We start from the raw sequence: 12,018 nt of genomic DNA, 5'->3' as shown, positions 1-12,018 counted from the left end.
TTTGTTTTATTATTAATCGTACGATCACAAATTTGCTCACGACGTGTGAGGCACTCCACATCACTCCGCTCAGTCGTGACTCCGATCATATTTTTCGTTCCTGAATTTCTTTCATATAAAATATTACCCAACGAAAGCAATATCCAAACGATTTTTTAGATTTTTTATCTCACGCCTCTCGAGTTAGGATTTTTTAGAAAAAAACGATTATCTTTCCAGGATTAAGCGACACATTGGAGAGATGACATCGTTTATTTTTATTTACATTAAAAAAAAAAAAAAAAGCGGAAACATAATAAATCAACGCTGTCATCATATTTTTCGGATCTAAAGTAAAAATTACTTTCTCTAGGATGGTTTTGAATTTTATTCCATTTTCTTTTTACAGAAAATTGTTTTCCAAGTCTTTGAATATCATTGAATCCAGAATAAATTCACGTAATTCAGGAAGTTTGTTCAATGCAAAGAAATTACCTCCGTTCGAAAAAAAACGAGCATACTCCATCCAAGTTAATTTTTTTTATATTCAAGTTAAAAAATTGAGAATAACTCGTTGAATTATTTATGAAGTTACTTTAAATAGAAATGGCTCGACATTAAGTAACTCGATGTTGTTCACAGTCTTCTACATAAAGGATGTGATTCGAGATGGTAATAAACGAGGCTCGGAGTTTCCGCATTCTTTCGATGTTCATTTGCACCGCGATCGAAGTACAAATTCATAAAAACAATTTCTACGAGGTTCGAAATGCTAATGAGCATACCAGGGCAATGAAAGTATCCATAAAAAGGAGTGTTGACGATCACACGCGTTGCTACTACACTGGCCATTTTATAAGCCGTTAGCTGATTATTCGGCACACATTGATTTATATGCTTCTTTGCAACTTATAATTATCTATAAAACGATAGTTAACTAACATTCTGATAGTGGAAGCATCGCCTTCTGGACGGACTTCGACCGAAATGGAGCTTTTTACTGTTCAGTGAGTATGAAAATGCTGGTCTCTGAAACTGCATCCTCAATTCGAAAAATTTCCCAAGATGCTTAATAATCTCGAGTTGGAAAAAACAAATGAAAGAATAATTTTGAGACGCTGAAAAATAGTTGGATCGAATAAATCTTCCGGCGTGAAAACGCAGTCTGATTTTGTTGCCACGGAATTCAAAGGCTCACTCTGATTTACGTAGCATCGTGGAGCCAAAATAAACTGCAGCATTCATTGAGGACGTTTCTAAAGAGTTGTTTCCCGTGCCGCTGTCAAACGTCGAATTCGAAAAAAACGAAAAAATATACGCGGTTTCGAGGAACGTCGCATTGCTATTTCCAAAGTGCTGTTCGTCTCGACACGACTCGAATACAAAAACGAGATGCGTGGACATAGAGACAGCCCGGATTTAATTTTAGAAGAGTTTTCAATTCCCATGGCACGCGAGTGCTTCCTTGCGTTCCTCGGAAACGAAACTTTGAATCGAAGATTTGAGTAAATCCGAAAATTATTGATAAATCCTCAGCTTCGCTCTCGCGAAACAATTCAACGCGATCGAAAACGAAACGATTTGTTTGTAAATACGCAAAGCCGTGAAATTTCGTATAATTTAAGCGAGCTCTTGCGCGCGCCCACGCTCCGAGAGCAGCTGTAAAATATTCAATGAGAATTGTTCTATGCGCCGACGGATGATGGCAATTTGTACGTTTTGCATAGCCAAGTACGCACTTCCGTGCAAATAGGCTTGCCAAATCTTCCAACTATCGCAGATAAAACGCGAATCTGTTGGCAAACGAGCGGCAAGAACTCGCCGAATGTGGCATCGTTCCATCTGGTCGCGATGCGATTAATTTATATAAAATCTACGCAATCGCGCGCGCTCGAACGAACAGCTGTTTATTACGCATTCGATTTCATTCAGCGACTCCCAAAAGAGCGCTCAAAGACGAGAATTTCCCTCCGACGAATGCGCCAGTTCACGAGTTTTATGAGTTTTGATAAATTGCTTTTTTGTCGTACGCCTCAGAAATTCTCATTCAAGTGGCATTTGATGCACGATTAAAAAATCATTCTCATTCAGTCCTTATCGGCTTCTACGCGCTCACTCCAGTCACTTCCCTTTTCCCCACAGTCCTTCTTCCCGCTTGTCTTACAGAAAATATCAGCATTTTATCGTTGATGTTAAAAACATGAACGAGTATAATAAGAAAAAAGATATAATGATGGAGTATCCGCGGCGTCGTTACAGAAGTGCCGGCGATAGGGCCGCGTATGCAGTCGGACTGTAACAAGTTCATTATTCTTGTTTTTTTGCTTGCAAGCATATTTGCGTGACGATGTTAAAAGAAACTCGTACACATTGGCATGTATCGTGGCTACGATTTTCTACACAAATGGGAAAAAGGCATAAGCTGCTTTGTCAGTTGCCATTCGAGTCCGTAGATAACGACAAAATTGCTCTCCATCTTCGGCTCTCTTTCTCTTTCGCACATGCGCTCGAGCCCATTTTTCTTTTTACTTGAGTATTAGCCTGTGTCTTGGAGCGGTACAATGTGAATGAGCAGCACAATGCGTTCCTTTGTTTGCTTTATTAATGTTCTTCTTTTCGACTGCGGAACAAGTTCCTCTGTTTCCTTATTGTCCCGATTATCATAATGACAATGTTGCGCCGACGGATAACGCGTCCCCCGGTGGGAGCCTAATCAGAAGTGATCCTTTTTCTCAAGATCGACTAGCGAGCATCGCGTTCCGCGTTAGCTCGATGCTGTGAGAAACTATGCGAATCTCGCCGTGCCCAGAACAAATGCAGAAATTGAGGGAAATTTAGTGGGAGCAATTCGCTGAATGGTCCCAGTTGCAGTACGATGCGAGGCGGACGCTGACTCGTGATCTCAATCGCAAACGAGTTTCGCAGTCGGATTGATTTTGGACAGTTTAGAGAAAAAACTGTAATATTTTATTTTTTTATTTTTTATTTTAGGGTTGTTACAAGAAAAAATTCAATGGTTTTAAAAGATCGAACGAAATTTATTTACATGTTTTGTTATGGTATAGTTCGCAATAATTATCAGGAGGAAGAAGACTTATCTTTCGTTTGTTTTTTGCCTCGAATGGTCCTTTTCCCTAATATCGGACCTATTCGTTCAAGCGTTCGATTCCAACTGCCGTGATTGAAACACCTCTCTCGACACTTCAAAATCTTGAGAGGGGGAAATGTGTCGTAGAAAAACACTTTATCCGAATTACTCACTAAACTTACTCTTAGGCCAGAACTCTTGTTTCAATTTCTCGTTACAAAACGATGCTTCGAAAATGCGGCTCTCCTTTCTCGACAGAAATATGAAATCTGATGAAATCGTACAAGAATCTCTCGAACATTAACAAGACGTTTAACTTAACGAAAAATTAGAGCATTCCAGAGAAGAGAAACGATAAGTTTAACTTTATTACTCCCCCTCGCGGCTTAGCACGTCGTTAAGACTTCTTATCGCGATTCTCCACTCGCATTAACTAAAAAAGCTTGATAATTGAGTAATTTTGTGGATGAGAAGAAAGGCTGGGTCTTGATGGTGGGAACCTTGGGGCTTTCGCGGGCACGCCCTGCTTTGATAAACGGAAATGAATGATTAGATGGTCCGGGAGGAAGAAAGAGATGCTCCGCAGTGGGCGTCTTTTAACAGCTTTCGTTCGCGCGCAGAGTCAACTCGCGAATTGCTTCGAGGAAGAGTTTCTTTCTTTTATTTTTCACTCCGTAAACTTCTACTTTCTAAAGTATCTTCAGCTATGAAAAGGGCTCGCTCTATATACAACGCTGAAAAGTCGTTGACACTGGAATATACCGCTCGCAATGAGCCGTGATAACGCCCGACGAGAAACTTGACTAATAAAACAACCGCGAGCGCGCACCGCTGAAAAATCCTCGTGACGGATCAATCCTGCGATACGGATAAGCTAAAAGCTTGCCGCACGAGTCACCACGGTTTACGATCAGAGAAAAAGTCACCTTCGAGGTGTACTCCAGGGGAAATCGAGAATCATTAAGAACCGTCGAGAGCAGGGAACCTTCATCGAGAAGATGTTAAGAAATTTCGAACAAAGTGTTCGACAAAAATGTTTCCAGATTATTAAAACGGCATCAGAAAATCGTGACTCTCTTCAGAAACTTTGACGAATTCTTCATAACCGACTGAGCCACACACCAGTCCTCGTTCACAGCATTTATCAAGTTCTTTCGACATTTGCAACAAAAAGAGGTCTTCGTCTCATAAAATCCAAGTGTGACGCGATCTTCGGAATTCCACCTTGTCGTTTCGTTCCGCTGATTCTTGAAGCATCTTTTCAAATTTTCCAATACATCAATTATGTGTTTAGCGAAGTGTCGCTTGGGTACTTTGAGACTGGAACGTCGAGCAACGGAATCGGTCTTGTACGGGCAGACTCGTGTAAACGGTAGAGTGGTCAGGTAGCTACACAGAGCGAAACAGATGCGCGGTGATCATCGTCCATGACGCTGACTACGAAACGATTGCACGTAGAAACGACGAGGGAGAAGAAGACACGCGTGTACACATGAGCGTATGCAACTATCACTCGCATGGCCGAAGCAGTGAGCTATGCTCTCTACAGCTCATAATCCTTCCCTAACGAGCATTCTCGGTTACATCGGGTCAACGTAGCCTCGGTATAAACGGAACAGCCTACTGACTACGGTCACTTAACCGATATCGCGGTTACGCGTGACGCAGCTGGGGGTCTCGTTTTCTTGTCGATTATACGCGCTATCGACAACTCGACGCACATCCGACGACAGCGACATGCCTTATTTATACACGAGCAACTAATGGCTTTTCAAAACGAGATCGAAAGCGAGGCGTACAATATTTCGTCTGCTGCTCCGTGTTACTGACATTTTTAGCCGTGCTCTGGGTGCATTGCTGTGGCATTTATGACCCGGGGAGGGGCTCATGACTGTTGGACTAATTGGAACGTTGGACGGCGAATAAATTGCAAGAATGTGCGTTTCGGTTGAGTGGAAATTGTCGATTTGGATCTGCGAGATCAACGATCCAATGATTCCGAGTCAAAAGTTAAGCCTGTTTTGATGCACCTCTGGCAGGAGGTAAAGACAATACACGGTAGGACATGAAATAATGTTAAATGAACTCCTACTTAACGCCCAATACACGAGCTGAAGTTTGCAACGTTCGAGTTCAACGAAATTAACGAAAAAAAGATTTGTAAGCAATTTTTTATTTCACGAATCATTGGTGTATAGGATGAAAATCTACTAATTGCAAATTCGACAGCAGGAAACAAAATTGGAGATCTGGAATTATTCGAGGTTTTTTTAGATCATTTCGTTGGACTCTAACGTTGCAAACTTCAGCGTCATCACCAATGGAGCCATTTATTAACCCTAGAACGCATGACTGGGGTGTGAGCAGACCCCAAGCGAACTTTAAACTACGCTCCTGTCCCAACAAGCGACATTATCGAATGATTGTCGACGGATTTTTTTATATATAAATTCAATTGAAATTAGTTTTATCGTACATCATTCTTTTCGTTATAAAAAAACGAAGAAAATGGTGTAGGATAAAGTCAGTTTAGCATCGTAGGACCGGATTTATAAGCAGAAAAAGAGTGGGGTGCGTTCAAACCCCGGTCATGAGGTTGAGGGTATGAAAAAAGGCACATGAGGTGTAGGGTTAATAATGTTCATTTATGATGACCGTTGAATTTTAAAATATACTAGGTGAGTCGCAGACATCTTCTGTATCTTCACAGTCATCTTCTTGTACAGCGTAACTTTTTATTTACTTTTACCAGGATTCATTTACATTTAATAATTCAACTCATTAATAACTATTGAAAGAACGTCCAATTCGTAGAATTTTCGAGAAATGGAGTCGAGCAAAACGATATCGACAAAATGTCAAAGATGGCTTGAATTCGAAGCCGTCATTTTGAGAGGACGAGTGAACGTTCTTATTTCCGAATGAATTTAGCTCCCCACAATGCTCGTGTTTCAAGAACCAATCGCGGAAAAGCGATGACAATGAACAGCTAATTCACGCGTCACAACCTTACTTTATAAAAAAAGATCTCGGACTCGATCTCCGAGGACAGATACTCTCGTGCGGTTTGTGAGCAACTAGTACTCGGCATTTCTTCATCGTAACTCCATCGGGCGAGGCCTCGCAGAAGCGTACTTCGTTAAAAGAAATATTCTCGATTTTTGGGGAATAATTTATGCCCTCCTTTATTAATAAGGAGAAAGAGAATAGAAAAATTGAGAGGCTTATAGGCGGTGCTCCGCTGGCGCGAGAGCGTTCCACCCGTAGCCCTCTGGCTGATTTTTGCCACACCAAAAATCGTCCTAGGAAATAAACTTTAACCATGTTAAAAATATGAAGAATTTCATAAAATTTGGTAAATCTATTCTTCAAAAATATATAAGAGGATATGAATTTTTTTAGATTTTTCTACCACATAGCTCTCTAGTAATTGAACACTAAAGTTCACGTGTATAAGCATAGAGTTTACATCTCGTGCGTGAGAACTTCGATTTAACGCTCGATTATGCAATAACCATGTGGTAAAAAAATTTGAAAAAAATTGTATTTGTACACAAGATGCCAAAGAATGTTATCACGAAATTTTATTAAATTCTGATTACTTCGATTTCGTGATCCACTCTCCTGAAGTGTTGTGAATGAGAGAATGCTCTCTGTAAATTTGATATAATTGAAATAGGACCTAGAGCTACTCAAACTGGGTCCAGAGGAGATGTATAGTGGTCCAGGAAGAGGAGAAATTTATTCAGACGTCACTTTAAGGCACATAGGAAGACTAGTATCGCCAAGTGACCTCATCTGAGGCTTAAATAAAGTTAAATGCCTCTAAAATAGGCTCGAAATTTCGATTCGAGGATAGTGAGGCAAGTTGCAGAATTTTGGTCGAGAATTGTAAAAAATTTTGGGAATCGCAGAGACTTGAGTTGAAGATAATAAATTCTATTGAAGGTGCAACGTTCCTCGGTCCGGAGACCTTCGATAAAAAGGGGCGACGACAGTTTCTAGGAGGAAAACGTAGACCGGGCGCGCGTTATATTTGTGTTGAGACAGTTTTTGATGAATTTCTTCAATGGCTTCGGACGCGCACGTGTTTCTGGTACAATATAGTCTCGCGAGCACGTAGGAGAATTTAAACGAGACATCGCGAGACACTTGCAGGTGGCAGGCGATGGATTACGCGCCCCCTTCTCTTTGTGTATTCACAGACGTTAGTTACCTTCTTTGAGTGTGTGTGCGACAGAAACATCAATGCGCGTAACGAGCCAAGAGGGTGTAAAGGTGCGTTCAAACCTTCGGCAACGATGGAAGTCGCAAAATGAATTTTTTTACATTTTCACTTCCAGCTGTGAAAAGTCGAAGTATGCAATGTTGAAATGCGATAAGAATTCTTCGATTCAACTTCCATTATCGTTATTCGACGAGTTGCTCCAGCGTGGTTCGGCACAAGAGCGCTGTCGGGGAGCTTTTCGATTTTTCAACGTCTAGAAGCGTGCTCTTTCTTCTGAAAAAAACATGAGCAAAGCCATTTTCTTTCTTTCCAACTATTCGATTGAGCAAAATCATATTTCCAAGGTGTTTCGCATACAGCACAAAGAGAAAAAGGATTCGGTGAAAAGCGACAAATTGGGAATCGCCTCAAGTTCCAAACGCAGCGCGTCGTCGCGTTACTCGACATCGGTGAAAAGCCTCTCGGGAGTCGAGTGTAGTGTGGATTCATCTTAAGAATGCACCGACGACGACGCGCTCTTTCTTGAGCGCGTGCAGTGTGTGAAACGTTTAAGATCAAGGTCGACCTTACGTGGGTAAACGTCCTCGGGTCTTTGCCTTGAGTGGCGCGGGAGATTCGCTTTTCTTCTCATCTTTCTCTCTCTTTCTCTCTCTCTCTCTTCTTTCGGTTGTCTTTCTCCTTTTCTGCGGTGCTGGTGGTGTCGCAGTCGCAGCGATGCTGCTACCATGCACTTTTCTCTTGTTACACACTCCGACGAGATCTCGAGGTACGCGGGGCTTATCGTTGCACCACCCGCCTCGTCTTCCACCCTCTTCTCTCTTTGTAGCACACTCTTCTTTGTCGACCTTTTTCTCCTTCTTACTCGCTTCCTTCTTTTCTCTCTTTCTCTTTTCGTCTCTCATCGTGCGCGACTAAGGGAGGTGGTTGCACATGAAAGTTCTGTACGCACTACCGAGCGCAGACGTGCTTCTTTCGTTCGGGGCGAGCAAACCCCTCGCGAGACGCGACACTCAACGTCTCGCAGCCACTGGTACAAAATATAATACGTACTTGTATACATTTTCCCTCATAGACGCACTTAGAAACGGAGTCTCGTGTACGACTTTTTTTCTTCTCCTTTGCCGACGATGTATAGCAAATAAATCCAAACGGAATTGAGCATAATATTCTTAATAATGGCGTTCGCGTTCGCGTCGATGCTCCGAGAAAAAACATCCAGTTGGTTCAAAAATGGAGTTTGAAGAATTTGTTTTCTTGGATTTGAATATTTTTACATTTACAATCAACCATAAACCTACTTCTGCAGTTTTGCGCTTAAAAGTGTCCACGCATCTAATTAGCATGTTGCCGAGTTCCAAAAAATATTCGTTGCAATAATTTCATCATATTTAATATTGTATTTAATAATGTTTTTTGAAATCTGCATTTTTTCTCTTAAATTCAATAATATATGTTCATTTTTATTATATATTTTTGAAATCTGAAATAATATATGAATTCAAAAATTCATTGATCATTCAATATCATGAAAGGTTGGTTGTTCCCAAGCATAGTTCGGTTTCAATAAGTATAACAACTCCACCTGGGTTTCCACGATTAATGCAAATTCAGAGTGCAACTCACGATAAATTTCACGACGACGCTCTGGATCGCATAGTTAGTCGGATTTGATTTAAATAAAGCTTCTCGATTGAGGCAAATAGAATTTTTATTGATTTAAATTTGAAAAAATAAATAAATAAATAAATAAGGAGATGAAAATAAGCTTTTTTCTGGGGTTTTTGTGGAGCATTAGGAGCATTTTTGTACCATTTGTTAATTTCCTCTCTTCAAACTCCACAGAATATTGTGTTACTGATTCTGCTGTGATTTCCCAGACGAAATGCCCGCCCAATGTAAATAAAGAGAACTCCGATAAATAAATGTTTTGTTCTGATCGGTAATAAAAACGTCAAACATATTTGAAGAATAACTCCGATGCAATAACGACGAAACAATCCGCAGAGATTTGCTGTTGAGCCACATTAAATGTAAAGTACATGGCCCATTAAATTAGAAGGCTTATTGACGAGCGTTGATCAATGCCTGTACTCGACGGCTCAAGAGCTCCGTATAATGTGTAGAGCTGAACGAAATATATGGAGCATTAAAAACGCTGCTGTGGAGGGCATGCGTTATTTCGTCCTGTATAACGAATAACTGCAGTGTGATTTAATACAGGCAATTGAATATTTGATAAATCGACTCTTGACAATGCCAGGCTTTATGATATTATCGAGGTTTACGTAGGCAGAGCACAAAAGCTTGAATATTGTATTTGAATATACGGGGCGTTCCGTAGCAACCAGTTTCTTCACAAAGCTCTATATAAAGCAGAGAGCACAATACTGCAGAGACCTTATTAAAAACCAATTTAATTAATGAGATCATGGCCACTATTTAAAAATCTGCATAAAAATCTGATTTTTTTTACACAGCATAGAAAAATGTTCGAAAATGACGGTAAAAAAAATTGAGGGGAGGTTACCGAACATTTAAGTAAGAAAATAAGTATTAAAAATTGGACATCGCAGTCGCAGTAAATGGATCGTGATTTTTCAATCAAATTTAAGGGATCGTAAATGCTGGAAAAAAAAAATTAAATCATATACGTATTCGTTGAACAATTATCTTGTTAATGGCGTTATAAAAATATCAGGTCACCGAAACTTTAAGAATAAAATCATAAATTAACTACGATTATCGCTCACGATGAGTCGTTGAATACTAGGTTCGGTACGACATCGGCAACACCGCTCTATCAGCTGTTTATATATATGTATATCGACGTATATCGTGTTTAGGTGTGACGTGCTTACATTAGTGTATCGGTACTGTACAGGCGTGTATACTTTCTCGGTATAATTAATAGAAAAATGTTTTTTGTTCATATTTATACAAATATTGTGATAACAAAAATATTTGTAATCACAAATAATGACGCAACCTCAAATTCAAATAAATTGTTGGTTATGTGTATCAAGTCATATGTGAGTGACAAGCCATCAGTTTACCGTTGGCAAGGTAGATATATCTCTCCACCAACAACAAAGTTGCCAAATCAAAAAGTTAACTAGTCAAATTTTTACTAATAATGATATTTTTTTTATATAATTGATAATTACAACGGACTAATTGATTAGTTATGTTAATTTTTAAATCTATGAATTTTGAGAGAATATAATAGCACCAATCCCTTATCATGACAAAAAATTCAGTTGTTCAACGCTCGTGTGGTGGGCATGATCTCATTAAGAAACAGTCGAGAAATTAGAGGATGCCAAGTGAAGAATTGTAGATTGTAATATCGTAGTAACTCGAGTGGAATCCCTCGTCTCCGTGAAATTTTCTTCACGACCAAAATATGAGGGATTTAGTCGAGCAGGTAATGGAAAAGTGTACGAGGACGACAGAAGAGGGGAATGTCTATGAGCGAGGAGAGATATAAAATAAATAGGAAGCACGTGTGATATCTTTTGGAGACATTTCCGTACGGAGTAGAGGAGCACTTTACTCGGAGGCTGTGCGCGGGAGTCTCGAAGTTTGAACCCCCGTCCTCGTCTGGCCTGTTCATCCCCAATTTCTCTTCCCTCTCGTCGCTCCCTCCCCCAGTTTCCTTTCTTTCTTCCATTGCCACAACACCCGTTGGGCACTGCATGTTTTTTCATGCGCGTTGGTCTGTTACATCACGCTGAGAAAGATTCTCGTACGTCGCACAACACCCGCGTCAAAAGACTGTGTGTGTGTGTGTGTGTGTGTTTGTGTGCGAGAGAAAGAGATCGCGCGTTCAAACAAACGGCGAAACGTTTGCGTGTACTCGAGCGAAAGCGCATCGCTGGATCCTCCGGACTGAAAATTTTCCAGCTTTGTTTCAAACGTTACGAAATGCGAATGAAGAAATAACTGAATAAAATAACCGTTCGTCAAACTGATATTGTAAACGAGCCTGATTTTCCGCACAAAATTTCCTGTAATCGAGCACGCTCTGCCGGTTCGCCGTCTCGATCCTCATTTTCAGAGCATCATTATCCGACGTTAGTAATAATCATTTTTTCACGGTACTCTTCCTTCTCCCAGAGGAAACGACAAAAGCTGCATGAATGCTGTGAAAAAATTGGAGACGCAAGTGCATTCATGTTTCGTGCCACCTGGAAAATAGTCTCAGTGAAACCCTACGACTCGTGTAGTCCAAAAAACAAATATGCACGATGATTTGTAAGGAGTCGTTTGATCTATTCTCTCAAAACTCGCCTCAAATGAGCAATTCATTACCAAAAGTTGTAAAAAAAACCATTCAAAAGGTAATGAATAAAAAAAAAATGAATCTGCATGGACATGCATGAACAATACGCTGTGAAAAAATGCAAAAGTGACGAGTCCATCAGATGACGAATGGAAAAAATTGACAACATAATGGTGCGTAAAAAGAATGACGAAACCAACTGTAAATAATTTCAACACCATTCAGAAAAAAATTCACAAATCGTGAAAAAACATTTCACCAAAAAAAGTGTGAAATTTTCATTGCATCACTGCTCGTATCCCTCGTTAACATCGTTTCTGGACACGCCACGCTCGCCCAGTCACATTAAAAGACCTCCTTTAAATCAGGTGAAGATTAATCGCAGCCTAAAAGGCGCCTGGGTGTGATCGATTGAAACTTAGTCAAGCATGATCTGGCTAT

General features: G+C 40.2%; 1 protein-coding gene across 5 annotated transcripts in view; it reads left to right on the top strand.

Moving 5' to 3' along the window:
• The window catches only part of DIP2 (disco-interacting protein 2), a 66,794-nt gene that overhangs the window by 10,148 nt on the left and 44,628 nt on the right, over positions 1-12,018 (top strand). The window lies entirely within an intron of this gene.

This window comes from Venturia canescens, chromosome 10, assembly GCF_019457755.1.
Source record: "Venturia canescens isolate UGA chromosome 10, ASM1945775v1, whole genome shotgun sequence".
Classification (NCBI taxonomy): Eukaryota; Metazoa; Arthropoda; class Insecta; order Hymenoptera; family Ichneumonidae; genus Venturia; species Venturia canescens.
The sequence above is the reverse complement of the archived record's forward strand: the minus strand, read 5'-3'. Positions and strand labels throughout refer to the sequence as shown.